Source organism: Hypanus sabinus, unplaced genomic scaffold (assembly GCF_030144855.1).
Source record: "Hypanus sabinus isolate sHypSab1 unplaced genomic scaffold, sHypSab1.hap1 scaffold_151, whole genome shotgun sequence".
NCBI classification, from domain to species: domain Eukaryota; kingdom Metazoa; phylum Chordata; class Chondrichthyes; order Myliobatiformes; family Dasyatidae; genus Hypanus; species Hypanus sabinus.
Genome location: NW_026779585.1, coordinates 116,723 through 137,170, shown reverse-complemented (window position 1 = coordinate 137,170; position 20,448 = coordinate 116,723). Strand labels below are relative to the sequence as shown.

Below are 20,448 nucleotides of genomic sequence, written 5' to 3'. Positions count from 1 at the left end.
GGCAAGTCGAAGGGCAGATATGTTATATACCCTTGCGGGGTAAGCTCAAATCCGTTGTGGCCGCAAGTGTGAACCAACTCGAACGCCATAGATAACGGGCAGTGGGTGTAGGCAATTGGAGGAAGTGATGGAGTTGGCTGAAAAAAAAAGTTAAATTTCAGAGTTTGACGCTGTACAGAGACTGTATGACCTGTGGAGCTTTCAGAACTGCGGTGCCCCATCATCTGAGTTGAGCCGATAGCAATCCATGCGGTGTCCTGGTGTTCAACGACCGTGAACGGGGGTGGTGAGGGGCACAATACGCATAGATATTGCACCGTCCTGTCACATTAAGTAACCTGTTAGATACAATCGATGGATATCAGTGTTCAACAAATATTCCGTGAAATATTTGTCCTGTATTCCCTTCGTTCACAAAGAAATGTTCATTAATCCAAAGAGCTGCTTGAACAGAATGTTTCAGAACAATTTTATGTCTGAAATAGTTTTGGGCGCACATTGCGGGATGAACTATTGAGATCTGATTGCGCCCCAGCTCTAGTTTGACAGAGCAGCGTGCGGCTAGAATCACCAGATTGTTTTTTTCTCCAGTTTTCGTTGGCGTTTATGTCAAGGCCCGGCACTTGAATTACTGTAGTTGTTATCCGATGTGGAGATACAGACCTGTCAGGTGCCCTCCCGACACCACAACAACGCGTCGTCCAAGTACAAACTACTGAGGAGTGAACCTACTAACTCATCCGTGAGATATCTGTCCTTCATTCCCTTCCTTCAGGAAGAGATGTTCATTCATCAGAACAGCTGCTTGAACAGAATGCTTCAGAACAACTTAAAGTCTGAAATAGTTGGGGCGCAGATTCTGGGATGAATTTTAGAGATTCTGATATTTCGCGGAGGATGAGAGTTTCCCTGATAGAGGTGTATAAGACAGTGAGAGACACTGATCGTGTGGATAGTCAGTGGCTTTTTCCCAGATCAGAAATGCCTAGGACGACCCTGCACAGTTTTAAGGTGCCTGGAAGTAGGTACAGAGGAAATACCAGCCGTTTAAGTTTTTTTTAACGCAGAGCGGTGTGTGCGTGACGTGGACTGCCGGCGACGATGGTGGAGGCGGATAGGATAGAGTCTTTTAACAGTCTCTGGGAAAGCTACCTGAAGCTTAGAAAAAATAGAGGGCTATGGGTAACCCTGAGTAATTTCTACGGTAAGGCCATGTCCGGCACAGCTTTGTGGGCCGAAGGGCCTGCATTGTGCTGTATGGATTGTATGTTTCTATGCTTCGATGTTTTTGTCTTTGATATCTTGTGGGAAACTGTATCACCAGGCCGTCACAACGAGACCGTACAAACCCCAGTGAGAATGCATCCTTGATTGAACACGGATTCCTGACGCTATAGTAGTGTTACTCTTACCGCTACACTATTGTGCCTTCGTCTTGAAATTAAAAAAAAAACTTTATTAACACGAAAAACACAATATGACAAACGGTTATCTCTGTTAACTGGATGCAACCGCTCTACCCTAGTTTATGGATTGCGACTGATAACATGGTGAACCAAATGTCCTTGGTGGATAAACCACTTTGTAATGCATGTCTAATGATCAATACCGTGAATCTGGAGTAGCTGTAAGTAGTTTGTCCAATCTGTGTGGTGCAGTCTTTCATTCATTATATTGTGTTTATTGAACAACCTGATCATCCCGGCAGAAATTACGGAGTCTCATAGTTAAATATGTTGACATGTTGATAGAGTGAGCAAACCTGTTACTCTCTGACCAGCTCCCGGCTACTTAATTTGAGCAGAGGACTGATCCTTCTGAATTACATCCTGACATAGCGGGGTCCGCTCTGCACCAATAAAAAATGCGTCGTCGAACCCGCAACCCGTAATGCGTCGTCGAGCTCCGGTGCAATTGTGACCGAGCGGACTGAATGTACCTGCAGAGAACAGAGGAAATCTCTCCAACTCTGCTTCGTCGGCTAATGCGCCAGCTTGATCTTCATAGGATCAAGTGGTCACAGGTTCAAAGGGCAAGTACAATGTCAGGCAATATACAACCTGAAATGCATTTTCTTCGCAAACATCCACGAAAACAGAGAAGTGCCTCAATGAATGAGCGACGGTTAAACTTGAGAACCACAAACTAGCCCCCAACTCCCCCCTCCCGCGCGTAAGCTGCAGCGAGCAACATTCCCCGCCCTCCTTCCCACACCGGGAAGAAAGCAAATATCCTCACTGCCCCCGGGAAGACACAGACCTGCACTTACCCCAAAGGCTTCGAGGTTCACCCGGTATTCGACATACCACAGGTTCACTCTCCCCCTAATAAGGGAGAGGGAGGTATCTCCATTTTCCCAGCGAGCGGGAGGAAATAACGAACAGCTCGCTGGTTTACTTTGTTAAGAGGCCATTACGTCGGATTTTCCTTCGATCTCTGTCGTGAAGATGTCAAAGATCTCGAGTATTCAGGCACACAACAGCAGATTTTCCGACTCCTCCGACGACACACGAATCTCCTGCCGTGACACCGGCCCTCGGTCCGCCCGTCGCCAGAGCCGCGAGATCGTAGGATGTCCGGCGAGTCCTGAAACCCGGAGAACGGGTCCCATTCCTGCAAAGAAATGAAGTGCACGTGTAATTCTAGATCAGGGGCTTCCAAAGAACCCTGAAAGCGATATTAAAATATATTAAAGATTGAAACAGAGGGGTTTCCGAAGTTGCAAGCAAAGGAGTCGCTGTTAAGAGCCATGTTAACTTCGCCTCCGTCTCCGTCAGTTTCTCCCCGCCGGTTCCCCTCCGCTTTCTCCGTCCTTCTGTCACCGTGTGCGCTAACGGACGACTGAACCCACCTGTGCAGAAAAGACAGACTCCCATGTTGGGACAGAACCAAAAGTTTATTCATCGGATTTTCAACAGAACATCGGTAGATTGACGGAGCGATCGAGACAACGAAAAAAGCACCCAACCTCCCCCACAAGGGAAATTAGGGATAGTATCAAGTCCAAAGAAGAAACATATAAATTAACAAAAAAATAAAAAGCAGCACACCTGAGGACTGGGAGAAATTCAGAGACTAGCAGAGGAGGACAAAGGGCTTGATTAGGAAAGGGAAAAAAGATTATGAGAGAAAGCTGGCAGGGAACATAAAAACTGACTGTAAAAGCTTTTATAGATATGTGAAAAGAAAAAGATTGGTCAAGACAAATGTAGATCCCTTTCAGTCAGAAACGGGTGAATTGATCATAGGGAACAAAGACATGGCAGACCAATTGAATAACTACTTCGTTTCTGTCTTCACTAAGGAGGACATAAATAATGTTCCGGAAATAGAACGGGACCGAGGGTCTAGTGAGATGGAGGAACTGAGGGAAATGCATGTTAGTAGGGAAGTGGTGTTAGGTAAATTGAAGGGATTAAAGGCAGATAAATCCCCAAGGCCAGATGGTCTGCATCCCAGAGTGCTTAAGGAAGTAGCCCAAGAAATAATGGATGCATTAGTGATAATTTTTCAAAACTCCTTAGATTCTGGATTAGTTCCTGAGGATTGGAGGGTGGCTAATGTAACCTCACTTTTTAAAAAAGGGGGGATAGAAAAACCTGGGAATTATAGACCGGTTAGTCTGACATCGGTGGTGGGGAAAATGCTAGCGTCGGTTATCAAAGATGTGAAATCATCGGACAAAGTCAGCATGGATTTGTGAAAGGAAAATCATGTCTGACGAATCTTACAGAATTTTTTGAAGATGTAAACAGTAGAGTGGATAGTGGAGAGCCAGTGGATGTGGTATATTTAGATTTTCAAAAGGCTTTTGACAAAGTCCCACACAGGAGATTAGTGTGCAAACTTAAAGCACATGGTATTGGGGGTATGGTATTGATGTGGATAGAGAATTAGTTGGCAGAGAGGAAGCAAAGTGTGGGAGTAAACGTGACCTTTTCAGAATGGCAGGCAGTGACTTGTGGGGTACCGCAAGGCTCAGTGCTGGGACCCCAGTTGTTTACAATATATATTAATGATTTAGTCGAGGGAATTAAATGCAGCATCTCCAAGTTTGAGGATGTTGGGCGGCGGTGTTAGCTGTGAGGAGGATGCTAAAAGGATGCAGAGTGACTTTGTAAGGTATGTGAGTGGGCAAATTCATAGCAGATGCAATTTAATCTGGATAAATGTGAGGTTATCCACTTTGGTTGCAAGAACAGGAAAACAGATTATTATCTGAATGGTGACCGATTAGGAAAAGGGGAGGTGCAACGAGACCTGGGTGTCATTGTACACCAGTCATTGAAGGTGGGCATGCAGGCACAGCAGGCGGTGAAAAAGGCAAATGGTATGTTGGCATTCATAGCAAAAGGATTTGAGTACAGGAGCAGGGAGGTTCTACTGCAGTTGTACAAGGCCTTGATGAGACCGCATCTAGAGTATTGTGTGCAGTTTTGGTCCCCTAATCTGAGGAAAGACATTCTTGCCTTAGAGGGTATACTAAAAAGGTTCACTAGATCGATTCCTGGGATGGCAGGACTTTCATATGAAGAATGACTGGATCGACTAGGCTTATAGTCGTTAGAATTTAGAAGATTGAGGGGGATCTTATTGAAACGTATAAAATTCTAAAGGGATTGGACAGGCTAGATGCAGGAAGATTGTTTCCGACGTTGGGGAAGTCCAGAACGAAGGGCCACAGTTTATGGATAACGGGGAAGTCTTTTAGGACCGAGATAAGGAAAAACTTCTCCACACAGAGAGTGTTGAATCTGTGGAATTCTCTGCCACAGGAAACAGTTGAGGCCAGTTCACTGGCTATATTTAAGACAATGTTAGATATGGCCCTTGTGGCTAAAGGGATCATGGGGCATGGAGAGATGATCAGCCATGATCATGCTGAATGGCGGTGCAGGCTCGAAGGGCCAAATGACCTACTCCTGCACCTATTTTCTATGTTTCTAGACATGCACACGCACAAACACACACACCCACACACACAAACAGACACAGACACAGACACAGACACACACACACACACACACGCGCGCGCGCGCGTTAACCTGTTGAATATTTGTGCATTTATATTACTGTACAGCTTAGTTACAAATAAACACTATGAGTCTATAGTAATACTTGACTCCAGAGTAAACTAAAATAAACTTGATATGGTTAAACAGAAAGCAAAAGTGCTTCACGACCCCAGATAAGACAACAAGTTATAAATACAGTTGGAAGTCCGGCTGGGCTCATGACTCACGCTATATACTGTACCTTATCATTTTGTATTCTGTGTATTTATGAGAGACACAGCTCGGTCACAGGCCCTCTCGTCTTCGCTACCAGACTACACGCATCTGATCAATTAACTGAATATCTCGCAAGTCCTTGAGTTGTGGGGAGATTCCGGAGCACCGAGACCTCAGCCCTTCCGTTCCGGGTACAAATCAAAACTTCTCTGCAATGTGGATATCGAACCCACATACCACACTTCGCTGTCAGCTCTTTCCACACGCTCACCGCCCTCCGAGAGAAGAAGTCGCTCGTGAAACGCCCTCTTGTACATTTCACCTTGTTCCCTTAACACATTGTCTCTTGTTCTAGTCTTACCCAAACTCAAGGGGAAAGAAGCCTGCTCACATTCACCCTATCAGTACACCCTTCTCTCAAATGTCCCCTCAATCTCCTACACTCTGAGAAATAAAGTCGTAACCTATTCTCGCTTTAACGTTTACTCTGATCTTTAAATCCTGGAAACAGTAGACTGTATTTTCAAATCGGACACACGTTAACCAACAAGTCAGGACCTGAAAACGTTTACATTGTCCTCATGACTTTTTGATCTGGATGTGATATCTGCAGGACGCCAACTTCCATGAAGGGTAGCACACAGAACTGCATTTATGCCATTTGGAAACTATCTGTGGTAATGTCGACATTTGCACAACTTATTTACTATTTTATTTGCAAATTCTCCAACGGTTGTCACGCTTTGGATTAAGCTCGCTAAATCCATCCCTAATGGCGCAATGAGATGGAAACGGGTGCACGTTCATTGCAGTGGCGCACGTAAATTGTGTTGTGGGGCAGTCGTGTGTGTGGCGGTTGAGGTGTGCGGGGTGGCGCGGGTGGAATGAGGTACAATAACAAGTAAAGCGACGATTTAATGACTGTTGAAACAGTGCACTGGAATGTAATATTTGGTCCCTATCACTCTTTGCGATTGCTACACCAAGATGTCAAGGTGCGACCTATGCGGAGAAATTAGTAGTTTCAGAACAGAGGGATTGTCGGTAGGTTTAATTGGAACTCATGGATGGCATGATGGGATTCCTGAAATTAGTTAATGAACTAGTTGTCGAAGAAAGAACTGTATAACAAGAGACAGTGGCATAACTAAGAAACAATCAAAATTTAAAGAATTGATGGAAATATTTTATTTCTGCTTTATTGGGAAATATAACAGAGTACGAGGCCCTTCCGGCGCAGTGAGCTCACGTGACCCAATTAGGTCAATGTTACCATTTCACCAATTCACCAAGGCGTCGGATGAACATTTTAGAAAGCTTCCGAATTTGTCTTTAATTTTTCTTTCAACTGTAACCCGGGAACGCAGGGTCAGAAAGTGTGATGGTATTTCACTGTTCTAGTGTAAGTAACTGCAAGAACATGAATCTCAAGGTAGTATGTTGCATTATATAGATACTTTAACAATAAACTTTCCTTGAACTTTGAAATTAAACTTTGAAATTTTCAGGAAATATCGATTGTCCTTAGAACTGAATTTATGCAGCCATCAGGTTTGCTGTCAAGGGCTTAAATCTGGGATTTCGGCTGGCGTTTGCATTTGAAACTGTGCGAACAGTCCCACCATCTTCATTATTGTCCGTGTAGCTTCAAGGTCAAAATGAACCATAGACCAGCCACCAGCAATCTAGGCCTCTTCCGGTTCCTGCAATTACAAACGAGCAGCGGCATTTCAAGGTGTCCTCAATGTTCGCTGATCCACGTAGGAGTGTAATTATGCAAATCGGTCCATCACGTCTTATCGGACATTCATCCAAATCAACCTTATTATCCCTCTCAGCTCAATTCATACTGACTCCTCCCCGTAACCGTTGACGCCCTTTTCAATCAAGAACCAACCAACCATTAATGTTAATAGACCCAGTAACATGGCCCAGCGTTTATACGTTGAAAAGTTGTGGACGTATACACGGTTTAAGCACAAGAGGTAATAAAAGATCTTTGACGGAAAGAAATTGAAGAGCAAAGCTTCCCTTTGTTCAGCAGGGAAATGGAGTCATTTGTCTTACCGATATAAGAATTTAAGAAAACACTGCATAAATGAGGACAATTGTTTGAATAACTTCAAAATGTCGTCTATTTTTTAGCTTATAATTTCCATGGGTTGTTCATTCATCTACTGGGATATAAGAGCAATCCTCCAAGTCGAGAATTTGAACACCCAGTTTGCCAATTGAATTATATGCGTTGTGCAGGACAATTCCACATTTGAATGCTAATTCTCCGTTCAGACGTCCGAACATATTTCAGACCTCCAAACAGGGACGACTGTGTTCGCTTGCGCAAAAACCAATAAAGTGCGATTGAGAAATCACTGCATGTTTTTAAGAGTCCAGCTACCTGGCGACGAAGAAGTGACCCTCCTTAAATCACATGTGCTTCACACGCGGCTGTTGGGTTCACATGAGAAGGCAGATTGGAGAACGATTGGAGAATGATGGACATCGGTATATTTGCTCTCTCTGGAGAACAGACCGGACCCACTCTAAACAGGAAATGCATGTCCACATTCAAGCGGAGCAGCACTACGTTATATTATGGAGGGTTCAGCTTGCGTTTGCCGTGTAACTTCGTGGAGCTCCCCAGGGTAACACCCATTGCTACTTGTCATCTATGTCAATAATCTGGTTGAGAATGTACAGGATATGGGGAGTGAGCTTGCAGCAAGTAATTGCAAACAATTACTTCTTTTTGCAAGATAGTAAATATAAACACCCCTCTTTCCCTCTCCACACTCAGAACCGACCAAAGGCTACTACAGAAGATGCAAGTTCCTCAAATGAGCAAACACTGAGGGAATGTGAGAGACTTTAAAGAGCTGGGATACTGACAACACATTACAGACCTGGAGTGATTGCAACTGGGTCTGACAGAGGCATAACTGGTTTTTCTGGGCACATTCAGTCTCACTCCAACTATTCACTACCTTATTTTGTACAGATATCTAATGTCTAAAGGACCAGTGTTTGAGTAAATGAGACTCGCCAAACTTTCTCCTGACTGAATCATTGGAACCTCTGAGTCAGATGGGTTCTCTCCAGTTGGTGCTCTCAGTCCTCGGGCTGGTTCACTTGTTGCTGTTCCCTCGTATTCAGTCGTGGTTTTTCTTCCAATAAATCTCTCACCGCAAGTCTAACTTTATCACGAAAGATAATGAATCACGTTAACAATACAAAGGAGAACAATATGTTTCTGCTCACTGAAACCTAAACATTGAAGACAAACGTAATGATCTCAGTGAATAAATCTGTAATTGTCCCTGACACGTCACAGAACCTGATAGAGGATAGGAAGGAGTCACCGTTCAGTCGTGGTCAGCTATAAGATGCAGGAACAGAATTCGGTGATTCAATCCATCGAGTCTGCTCCAGCATTCAACCATGGCTGTGATTGATCCCAACACCATATTCCTGCCTCACTCCTGTAACCATGAAACTACTTAGCAATCATGAGTATGTTAATCTCTGCCATAAATATACCCAAATGGCAGCCTCAACCAACTTCTGTGGCAATAAATTCAACAGATAAGTCATCTTCTGGCTGAAGAATTTTTTCTCATCTCAGTTTCAAAGGGAAGCATCTTTATTCTGAGACTGTGCTGTCAGATCGCAGACTCTCCATCTAATGGAAACATCTTCTCCGTGTCCACTGTATCCAGGCTTTTCAGCATTCAGTATGTTTACTTAACCAACTCCTCCTCTTTCACCCATCTCTGAACTCTATTGACCACAGCCCCATAACCAACAAATGCTGCTCACACATAAAGCCGATCATTCCTGAGATTATTCATGTGAACCTTGTTAGCAACAACTGCACTGAACACATTCCCAAGTAGAACAGACAATCTAGAAATTTAAACCATTCCAGAGTGAATATAATAAAAAGAAACTGGAATCACCAGATTCGTTCAACAGGTAAGGAACTGTTGTGGAAAAAGCAACAAATTTAAGGATTCAGGTTCACTATCTTTTGTCAGAATGGATTCAAAATTTTTCATTTTTAGTGCAGATCTCCAGAAACTTGAGTTTTTGTTTGATTTCCACTGTCTGACAGACAGGTGACAGTGAGGAGGAATTTCCAAACACAGTCCGAACTCTTCCAGGTTTATTTCTACTGGTTCAAACACAGAACAGCCCTTTTACTCACAGCCTCTCCTTGTGAGGGATGGAATGGGAACTCATCCTCACCTCTGATTGGCAGTCATTGCTTCCAAAGGAACTCCAGAAAGATACATCTGATCCCAGACCAGAAATACTTGCTCAACACCTCAGAATCCTGGGCAGCTTGATCCCCGGGTTCATCTTATTTGGATCTAAACAGGGGTGCCGTGCTGCCGGAGCTCACCAGAGTGCCAAAAAAAAGTCAAATAAGCCGGGAATTTAACAGCGGCCGCATATTAAATAGAGGGAATCTTACAGGGGGGGGGCATGGGTAGAGGGGTTAGGGGCTGGTGGGGAAAATACCACAAATAACATTAAGATATTTGATATATGATTGCTCTTGATTGCTTTTGGTGAAATCCTGGAACTGTGACTGTGGTGGTCCGTGCATTACTTACTAATACAAAACAAAATTTTGATCAGTAACAACCCTATCGCTTCTGAGCAAACAACGTGACTTCACTTGCTTGATAGTTATATTTTGTTATAATTAGTGAATGCAACCGTACAATACTTTGTCATATTATTATTAAGTTCCACATGGAAGGTTAGTTAAGCAGGTTCAGTCGTTAGGTATTAACGCTGGAGTAATAAAATGGATTCAACAGTGGCTAGATGGGAGATGCCAGAGAGTAGTGGTGGACAATTGTTTATCGGGATGGAGGCCGGTGACAAGCGGGGTGCCTCAGGGATCTGTTTTGGGCCCAATGTTGTTTGTAATGTACATAATTGATCTGGATGATGGGGTGGTAAATTGGATTAGTAAGTATGCCGATGATACTAAGGTAGCAGGTGTTGTGGATAATGAGGTGGGATTTCAAAGCTTGCAGGGAGATTTATGCCGGTTAGAAGAATGGGCTGAACGTTGGCAGAAGGAGTTTAATGCTGACAGGTGTGAGGTTCTACATTTTGGCAGGAATAATCCAAATAGAACATACAGGGTAAATGGTAGGGCATTGAGGAATGTAGAGGAACAGAGAGATCTAGGAATAACAGTGCATAGTTCCCTGAAGGTGGTGTCTCATGTAGATAGGGTGGTGAAGAAGGCTTTTGGAACGCTGGCCTTTACAAATCAAAGCATTGAGTACAGAAGTTGGAATGTAATGTTAAAATTGTACAAGGCATTGGTTAGGCCAAATTTGGAATATTGTGTGCAGTTCTGGTCACCGAATTCTTGGAAAGATATCAATAAATTAGAGAGAGTGCAGAGACGATTTACTAGGATGTTACCTGGGTTTCAGCCCTTAAGTTACAGAGAAAGGTTGAACAAGTTAGGTTTCTATTCAATGGAGCGTAGAAGGTTGAGGGGGGATTTGATCGAGGTATTTAAAATTTTGAGATGGATAGATAGTGTTGACGTGAATAGGCTGTTTCCATTGAGAGTAGGGGAGATTCAAACGAGAGGACATGATTTGAGAGTTAGCGGGCAGAAGTTTAAGGGAAACACGAGGGGTTATTTCTTTACTCAGAGAGTGATAGCTGTGTGGAATGAGCTTCCTGTAGAAGTAGTAGAGGCCAGTACAGTTGTGCCATTTAAGGTAAAATTGGATCGGTATATGGACAGGAAAGGAGTGGAGGGTTATGGGCTGAGTGCGGGTAGGTGGGACTAGGTGAGATTAAGAGTTCGGCACGGACTAGGAGGGTCGAGATGGCCTGTTTCCGTGCTGTGATTGTTATACGGTTATATTAAATTAAGTATTATATGTGCTATTGTACCAGTTATATACTAAAATACAGTGATTGGCTATAATCTCGTTAATATCTTAACTATCACAATATTTCTGTGGAGCTCTGGAATTCACATATATTTCTTTCATCTTGGTATGGTGCTTGACATTATAAAAAGTCCTATTTTTATATGTGTGTGTGTGTGTGTGTGTGTGTGTGTGTGTGTGTGTGTGTGTGTGTGTGTGTGTGTGAGACACCCAATTTGTGAATTTGTGTACCTGCCCATTACACGAATGAGGCAAGGAATTTGCCCAATACATGAAATGAGGAGGTACACAAATTGGGTGTGACATACAAGGGATGATTGATAAGTTCGTGGCCAAAGGTGGAAGGAGTCGATTTTACAAAACCTAGCAATTTTCAATTATCTGAAACAGAAAACACCGGAAAAGTTATCAGCTTCAAACTTTCTGCATAATCTCTCACAGTGTTGAACTACACGTGCAGGTACCGAGAGCTGTATAACCAGGACTTCTAGCTTAGGCCACGAACTTATCAATCACCCCTGGCAGTGCCTCCCTGCTCCAGCCGTCCGGCAGAGCTCGGGCCCGTCCCTTTCACAATACAACCGGCCCCGATTTACACAAACCCGGGATTATTCACGACTCAACCCCGCTCGAATCAGAGAACCGCCCACAACAGCTGCAGTGAGCACCGCGGCACCACCGGTGGCCTGAGGTCTTCACATCGTCGCCGTTGCCGGAGGACCATCCAGCGCCACCATTGGCTGGAGGTCCATTTGGCGCCGCCAATAGGCGGAGGATTATGCAGCGCCACCAGTGGCTGGAGGTGGGAGAGACAACCGAGAGGTAAATCACAAACACGACAAAGTCTGCAGATGTTAGTAATTCAGAGCAACACAAACAAAATGCTGGCGGAACTCAGCAGGCAAGGCAACATCTATCGAAAAGAGTCAACAGTCAACTTTTCCAGTTGAACCCTCCTTCAGGACTGAGGTGGAATGGGGGAAATATCTGAATAAAATCGGGGCGGGCGAGGAAACGTCTCGCTGGAAGGCGATGGAGAAACCAAGTAAGTGGGAAAGCTCAAGAGCAAATGAAAATAGAGTTAATAGGATAGGAGAGTGCAGAATATGAGAAAGGGAGGGAGCAGTGGACCCAGAGAGAATTGATAAGCAGGTGAGAGAATATGAAGAGTCAGACAGGGAGTGGGAGGGAGGGGTGAAAGGGAAATTTATTCACAGGAAGGAGAAACCGATATTCATGGCATCAAGTTGGGGAAGGGGGTACCCAGACGGAATATGAGGTGCTGATCATGCGACAAGATCTTGGCACAAGAGGAGGCGATGGGTTGACACATCGGAACAGGAATGGGAATCGGAATGAAAAGGTTTGCACAGTGGGAAGTCCCGCTCGGAGCGGATAGTTCAAAGGATAATTTATTATTAAATCAGGAATCCACAAACAACTGCGAGTTTTTTTGCTTCTCCAGAGAGCCATGAAACAAAGAAAGAGCATGAAAGTCGTTCAGAGAAAAAAATCAAAACTCCCACCTCAGCCCCCTCATCAAGAATAACGGATTCCCGACCATCAATCACCAAAACCCACCCCTCTGCAGAGAAGTGAACAATAATATCGACCCCCGATAAAAAAAAAACAACCCTACCCCGCACAACTGCGGAGGAGCCGGTGTCACCAGTGTAGAGGCGGCCGCACCGGGAGCAGCGGACACAACGGGCGACCCCGGAAGATTCACAGGTGAAGTGTCGCCTCACCTGGAAGGATGATTGGACAACGGAGAGAGTTCGACCGTCCGGCCCTGTCACTGTGACACACCGAACTCCACATCAAATCCATTGAAACGAATCTGGGTGAACTTTAATGACCAATAAAAATAATTCTTCTGAGCGATCAGCAGTCTGAGTGATCCCCTGACTCTGAGAGGAAGGGGTATCTATAGTCCACACTGTCAGGGTGTTGAGTTTACCAGGAGACAAAGACTGCAGGGACGAGAGGTTTTCTGTTGACTAATGCACTGTGTGTGGACCCCGCTGGCCATTCTGGTGTTGTGACCCGAATCGAGACAAACACCACGCTGCCCACTCCACCAACAATACTGCACAGCCGGACACATAACAGGGGACATTACATCCCACAACACTGGATTCAGTGATGAAACCCGTGATTAATTTTGTTCTCCCACTGAAAAGTCCATTAAGGTGCTTTTACATGCCAGCGCACTCCCACATGTGACGTCACACAGCTCCTCCCCCCATGCGACTGACGTCACACACGGTCTCCCCCGCCGGGATCTGCCCTCACGTGCGCGGTGTCTTAGGTCACCCACGCACTGCTGTACTCGAGCTTTATCGGTTTAACGGCTGGGCTAATAATCACGTGACCACCGCTGTCAACGTGTCTGAGATGGAAGAGCTGTGAATTTGAAACAATGTGGGAAATGAGGCCGATGGGTCGGGCAGCGTGTGAGGGGCGAGGAACAGTCACCGGGTCACGTGGGAGACACTCCACCGTCACGTTATCCTGTTTTACCGCAGATCGGCGGCATCTGCGCATTTGTCTCCGAGACCCCGCCCCTATCTGATGGCGCAATAAGCACACTGCGCATGCTCACGTTCCCGGGACGGCCAGTGCCTTTATTTCTTTGTCTTTGCTGAAGCGGGTCCGGAGCGGCGGATTGTCGGCATGATCCGGCTCGGGTCCTCGGGCGGGGAGCCGGGGATCGGATCGGGGGTGGAATGGATGATCCTCTGCGGAGCGAGACGGACAAGATCCATGCGGTGAGTACTGTGTCCGGTCCGGAGCGATGATGGGCAGTTAGTCCCTGTAACTTCCGCGAACTCGCGGACTCACCACGCTTGCTGGACAAAATCTGCCGGGGTCTGCCCGGGTTCTGAGACCTGGAGATACTTTCTATGGTGTGTTGATAAAAGTTGGTTCGGGGAGAAGGATAAATGCCAAAGTTCCTGTTGCTCTATCTTTGTCATTTTAGTATATAGTAGTATGTACTGTTAATTTAGTACCTATGTATTCTGGAGGACCATCAGTGATCCATCTGCTTAATCCCTGCCCATCTTGTTCAACCTCTGTCCAGCCTGCATCCCACCACCTCGATGACAGATATCGATAATCTCTCTTCTACCGTTGCCTTCATTGTGAAGTCTTTCGCCTCACGGAATTATTTCTGAAATCAGTGTTTGTTATCTGAAATCCCAGAGGATTCATCTAATGCAGAATGTGGAAGGATAAAGACAGTCACCACAATTTTAGTTTCAAAGATACCAAATGGCCGCTGTGTTAATCTTTGTCAGACGGAGACTCTAAGCGTTTAAAGTTGAGTCTGTTATTTCCTGTTTCGGTCATATTTGGAGAGGCAGTCTCCCTGTAGCCAGGAAGAGCCACAGGATCTGCAGGGAGTGGTGAACATTTTTTCGCTCTCTGGTCACTTCCTCTCATTGAGAGTTAGTGGCCACGGGAGCAGATGGAACAGCTTGATAGTGGGGTGGGGAGGATGTTGTGAGCATTGACTGTATCGACTGTATTAACCCTGTGTTGGAATGAAGAGATAATTAAGGAATGTGGGACTTAAATTTGTGCAACTTTGTTCAGGCCGTCACAAACGTCTTGTAATCAGTCAATAGTTGTGCATCATTTAAAGTAAAAAGAGAAAATGCTGACATCGTTCAGCAGATCGGGCAACATCAGTACTGATACAGTCTGTTCCGTAGTTTCTCTTTAGACAAATCTAATCTGATGAAACGAGTTTCCAGCACTATTATTTCATTTTTATATTATTATTATTATTATTATTATTATTATTATTATTATTATTATTATTATTATTATTATTATTATTATTATTATTATTATTATTATTATTATTATTATTATTATTATTATTATTATTATTTTATTACTTTTATTCCTGTTGGCCTACAGGAAATGTGATGGCCAATTGTGCTGGACAAGACCTCCTTTAATAATTAGATAATGGTAAATTGAGTTCACTTTAGCTGCAGGAGCCAATGTAAAACGTATCCCCGGAATCTGGTGGCTCACGCCCAGGTTTTCCAGCCCGATCATTGGTCCAGTCAGACGATCATCAGCTTCCCGTTCTGCCATAGGTTGATGCAGTGATCCGAAGTCTGATTGGCCGAAACTCTGCATCATATTACCGGTAGCAAGGAGTCCTGGGAGAGTTGCTGTTTGGGCTGTTCGGACAGAAACTACTTCTGTCTCCTCATTGTGAAGTGTTTTGCCTCAATATCGGTGTTTGTTACCTAGAAATATCAGAGAATTTATCGAATGCAGCATGAGGTAAGGTAAAGGCAAATATTACAATTTCAGTTTCAACGTTATAAAATAGCAGTTGAGTTAATTTTATATTAAGTCACTTTACAGGACAATGTCAGGGGTGCAGTCTGTCACCGGAAGTTTAATTGAAGTTGGATAATCCAACAAGACATTTATCTGAAGGACAAGAGTAAATCAATATGAGAGTGATTTCAAAAGAAAATTTCACTTTTTTTGGAATGGTCGAGTAAAGGCCCTATCGTTAATCCCATGGGAGTGTTGTGGAATGGCCTGCAGCAGCAGTTCAGGCAAGGAATCTCACCAACATCCCAGAGTTAAAGCAGTTTTGTCAGGCGGAATGGCCTAAAATTCTTCCAAGCCGATGTGCAGTATTATCTACAGTTATCGGAAGCATTTGGCTAAATTTATTGCTTTATGTGGTAGTGGGCGGGGGGGGGGGGGGGTCACACCAATTACTGAAAACCAAGGTTCACAGACGTCTTCTTAACAAGTGCATGTAATATTGAATGCTGTTAACCTTGTCATAATGAGACTCAGAGCGTTTGAAATTGACTCCATTGTTTACAATTTTCGGTCATTTTTGGAGGGCCGCTTTCTGCATTGCCAGGATAACATCCCATGTGACCGGCAAGGAGCGGTAAACATTTTTATCTCTCGCTGGTCGTCGTTGCTCAGCGAGAGTTAGTGGCCTCAGGACCAGATATAACAGACTGATAAAGGGGTGGGGAGGATATTGTGAGCATTGACTGTAGCGACTGTATTAACCCTGTGTTGGAATGAAGAGAAAAATAATGAATGTGGGACTTAAATTTGTGCAACTTTGTTCAGGCCGTCACAAACGTCTTGTAATCAGTCAATAGTTGTGCATCATCTAAAGTAAAAAGAGAAAATGCTGAGACCGTTCAGCAGATCGGGCAACATCAGTTCTGATACAAGCTCTTCCAAAGTTTCTCTTTAGACAAATCTAATCTGATGAATCCAGCACTATTATTTCATATTATTATTATTATTATTATTATTATTATTATTATTATTATTATTATTATTATTATTATTATTATTATTATTATTATTATTATTACTTTTATTCCTGTTGGCCTACAGGAAATGTGATGGCCAATTGTGCTGGACAAGACCTCCTTTAATAATTAGATAATGGTAAATTGAGTTCACTTTAGCTGCAGGAGCCAATGTAAAACGTATCCCCGGAATCTGGTGGCTCACGCCCAGGTTTTCCAGCCCGATCATTGGTCCAGTCAGACGATCATCAGCTTCCCGTTCTGCCATAGGTTGATGCAGTGATCCGAAGTCTGATTGGCCGAAACTCTGCATCATATTACCGGTAGCAAGGAGTCCTGGGAGAGTTGCTGTTTGGGCTGTTCGGACAGAAACTACTTCTGTCTCCTCATTGCGAAGTGTTCTGCCTCAATATCGGTGTTTGTTACCTAGAAATATCAGAGAATTTATCGAATGCAGCATGAGGTAAGGTAAAGGCAAATATTACAATTTCAGTTTCAATTTTATAAAATAGCAGTTGAGTTAATTTTATATTAAGTCACTTTACAGGACAATGTCAGGGGTGCAGTCTGTCACCGGAAGTTTAATTGAAGTTGGATAATCCAACAAGACAATTATCTGAAGGACCAGAGTAAATCGATAGGAGAATGATTTCAAAAGAAAATTTCACTTTTTTTGGAATGGTCGAGTCAAGGCCCTATCGTTAATCCCATGGGAGTGTTGTGGAATGGCCTGCAGCAGCAGTTCAGGCAAGGAATCCCACCAACATCCCAGAGCTAAAGGAGTTTTGTCCGGCGGAATGGCCTAAAATTCTTCCAAGCCGATGTGCAGTATTATCTACAGTTATCGGAAGCATTTGGCTAAATTTATTGCTGTATGTGGTAGTGGGGCGGGGGGGGGGGGGGGTTGGGAGGTCACACCAATTACTGAAAACCAAAGTTCACAGACTTATTCTTAACAAGTGCATGTAATATTGAATGCTGTTACTCTTGTCATAATGAGACTCAGAGCGTTTGAAATTGACTCCATTGTTTACATTTTTCGGTCATTTTTGGAGGGCCGCTTTCTGCATTGCCAGGATAACATCCCATGTGACCGGCAAGGAGCGGTAAACATTTTTATCTCTCGCTGGTCGTCGTTGCTCAGCGAGAGTTAGTGGCCTCAGGACCAGATATAACAGACTGATAAAGGGGTGGGGAGGATATTGTGAGCATTGACTGTGGCGACTGTATTAACCCTGTGTTGGAATGAAGAGAAAATAATGAATGTGTGAATTAAATTTGTGCAACTTTGTTCAGGCCGTCACAAACGTCTTGTAATCAGTCAATAGTTGTGCATCATCTAAAGTAAAAGGAGAAAATGCTGAGACCGTTCAGCAGATCGGGCAACATCAGTTCTGAAACAAGCTCTTCCAAAGTTTCTCTTTAGACAAATCTAATCTGATGAATCCAGCACTATTATTTCATATTATTATTATTATTATTATTACTTTTATTTCTGTTGGCCTACAGGAAATGTGATGGCCAATTGTGCTGGACAAGACCTCCTTTAATAATTAGGTAATGGTAAACATTTTTATCCCTCGCTGGTCATCGTTGCTCAGCGAGAGTTAGTGGCCTCAGGACCAGATATAACAGACTGATAAAGGGGTGGGGAGGAGGTTGTGAGCATTGACCGTGTCTACTGAACAATTCCTGTGTTGGAATGAAGAGAAAACTAATGATGATCCTTTTTCCATCTGGTTCCATCTGCTCATTCCCCATGCAACTTTTTTAAACTCTGTCCAGCCTGTATCCCCTCACCTCAGTGATATATATCAACCATCTTGTTCAAACTCTGTCCAGCCTGTATCCCACCACCTCAATGATATGTATGAACCATCTTGTTCAAACTCTGTCCAGCCTGTATCCCACCACCTGAATGATATATATTAACCATCTTGTTCAACCTCTGTCCAGCCTGTATCCCACCACCTCAATGATATATATGAACCATCTTGTTCAACCTCTGTCCAGCCTGTATCCCACCACCTCAATGATATGTATGAACCATCTTGTTCAAACTCTGTCCAGCCTGTATCCCACCACCTGAATGATATATATTAACCATCTTGTTCAACCTCTGTCCAGCCTGTATCCCACCACCTCAATGATATATATGAACCATCTTGTTCAACCTCTGTCCAGCCTGTATCCCACCACCTGAATGATATATATGAACCATCTTGTTCAACCTCTGTCCAGCCTGTATCCCACCACCTCAATGATATATATGATCCATCTTGTTCAACCTCTGTCCAGCCTGTATCCCACCACCTCAATGATATATATGAACCATCTTGTTCAACCTCTGTCCAGCCTGTATCCCACCACCTCAATGATATATATGAACCATCTTGTTCAAACTCTGTCCAGCCTGTATCCCACCACCTGGATGATATATATTAACCATCTTGTTCAACCTCTGTCCAGCCTGTATCCCACCACCTCAATGATATATATGAACCATCTTGTTCAACCTCTGTCCAGCCTGTATCCCACCACCTGAATGATATATATTAACCATCTTGTTCAACCTCTGTCCAGCCTGTATCCCACCACCTCAATGATATATATGATCCATCTTGTTCAATCTCTGTCCAGCCTGGATCCCACCACCTCAATGATATCTATGATCCATCTAGTTCAACCTCTGTCCAGCCTGTATCCCACCACCTCAATGATATATATGAACCATCTTGTTCAACCTCTGTCCAGCCTGTATCCCACCACCTGAATGATATATATTAACCATCTTGTTCAACCTCTGTCCAGCCTGTATCCCACCACCTGAATGATATATATTAACCATCTTGTTCAACCTCTGTCCAGCCTGTATCCCACCACCTCAATGATATATATGATCCATCTTGTTCAATCTCTGTCCAGCCTGGATCCCACCACCTCAATGATATCTATGATCCATCTAGTTCAACCTCTGTCCAGCCTGTATCCCACCACCTCAATGATATATATGAACCATCTTGTTCAACCTCTGTCCAGCCTGTATCCCACCACCTGAATGATATATATTAACCATCTTGTTCAACCTCTGTCCAGCCTGTATCCCACCACCTCAATGATATATATGAACCATCTTGTTCAACCTCTGTCCAGCTTGTATCCCACCACCTCAATGATATATATCAACCATCTTGTTCAACCACTTTTCAGACTGTATCGCATTGCTGCAATGATATCTTTCAGCAATCTTTCTTTTAAACTTTGTCTTTATTGTGAAGTTTTGTTTTGCACCTTTTCAAGGGTTGTGCTTTCCTTTTTTGTTGATAACTAGAAACACCAGAGGTTTAATTGAGTACAGCACGTGGCAGGGTAAAAGCAGACATTTCAATTTTTGTTTTCCGTTACAAAATGACTGCAGTGTTCATCTTTGTCATAAAGGAACTCATAGCATCTGAGGTTGAGTTTGTTATTTCCTTTCTCGGTTATTTTCAGTGAGCTACTTCTCTGTTTCCAGGGTAACGGCCCGTCAGATCTGCAGCAAGTGTTGCACTTTTTATCGCTCTGTGGTCTCCGCCTCTCAGCGTAGAGACAGTGGCCTCGGGAGCAAATATAACAAAGTGATAGTGGGAGGAAAGGACGCTGTGAGCATTGACTGTATGGAATGTTTTAGAGCAGGGTCTGAATGAACTCAGAACTAACAGAATAGTTGGGGTGGGGTGGCATTTACAGTGTAGGGTGGCAATCGATTACTATCTGTGCATTAAAATGAAGAGGGTGGAAATATTACAGTTGCAGGAAGATTTAAAGTCAGGAGGAGAAAATACTGGAAACGCTCAGCAGATCGGCAGCATCTCGGACGGTCTGAGTTCTGGAACTGGGTCTTCCACCATTTGTCCTTTCAGAGGTGTAGTCTGATGTACTGAGAACCCAGCTTTTTTTACTTTATAATTTTACATTTTG

At 43.8% G+C, this 20,448-nt stretch overlaps 1 pseudogene; it reads left to right on the top strand.

The window, feature by feature from the left end:
* The first annotated feature begins 13,779 nt into the window (after positions 1-13,779).
* Positions 13,780-20,448, top strand: part of LOC132387073 (beta-1,3-galactosyltransferase 5-like) — a 62,081-nt pseudogene continuing 55,412 nt past the window's right edge.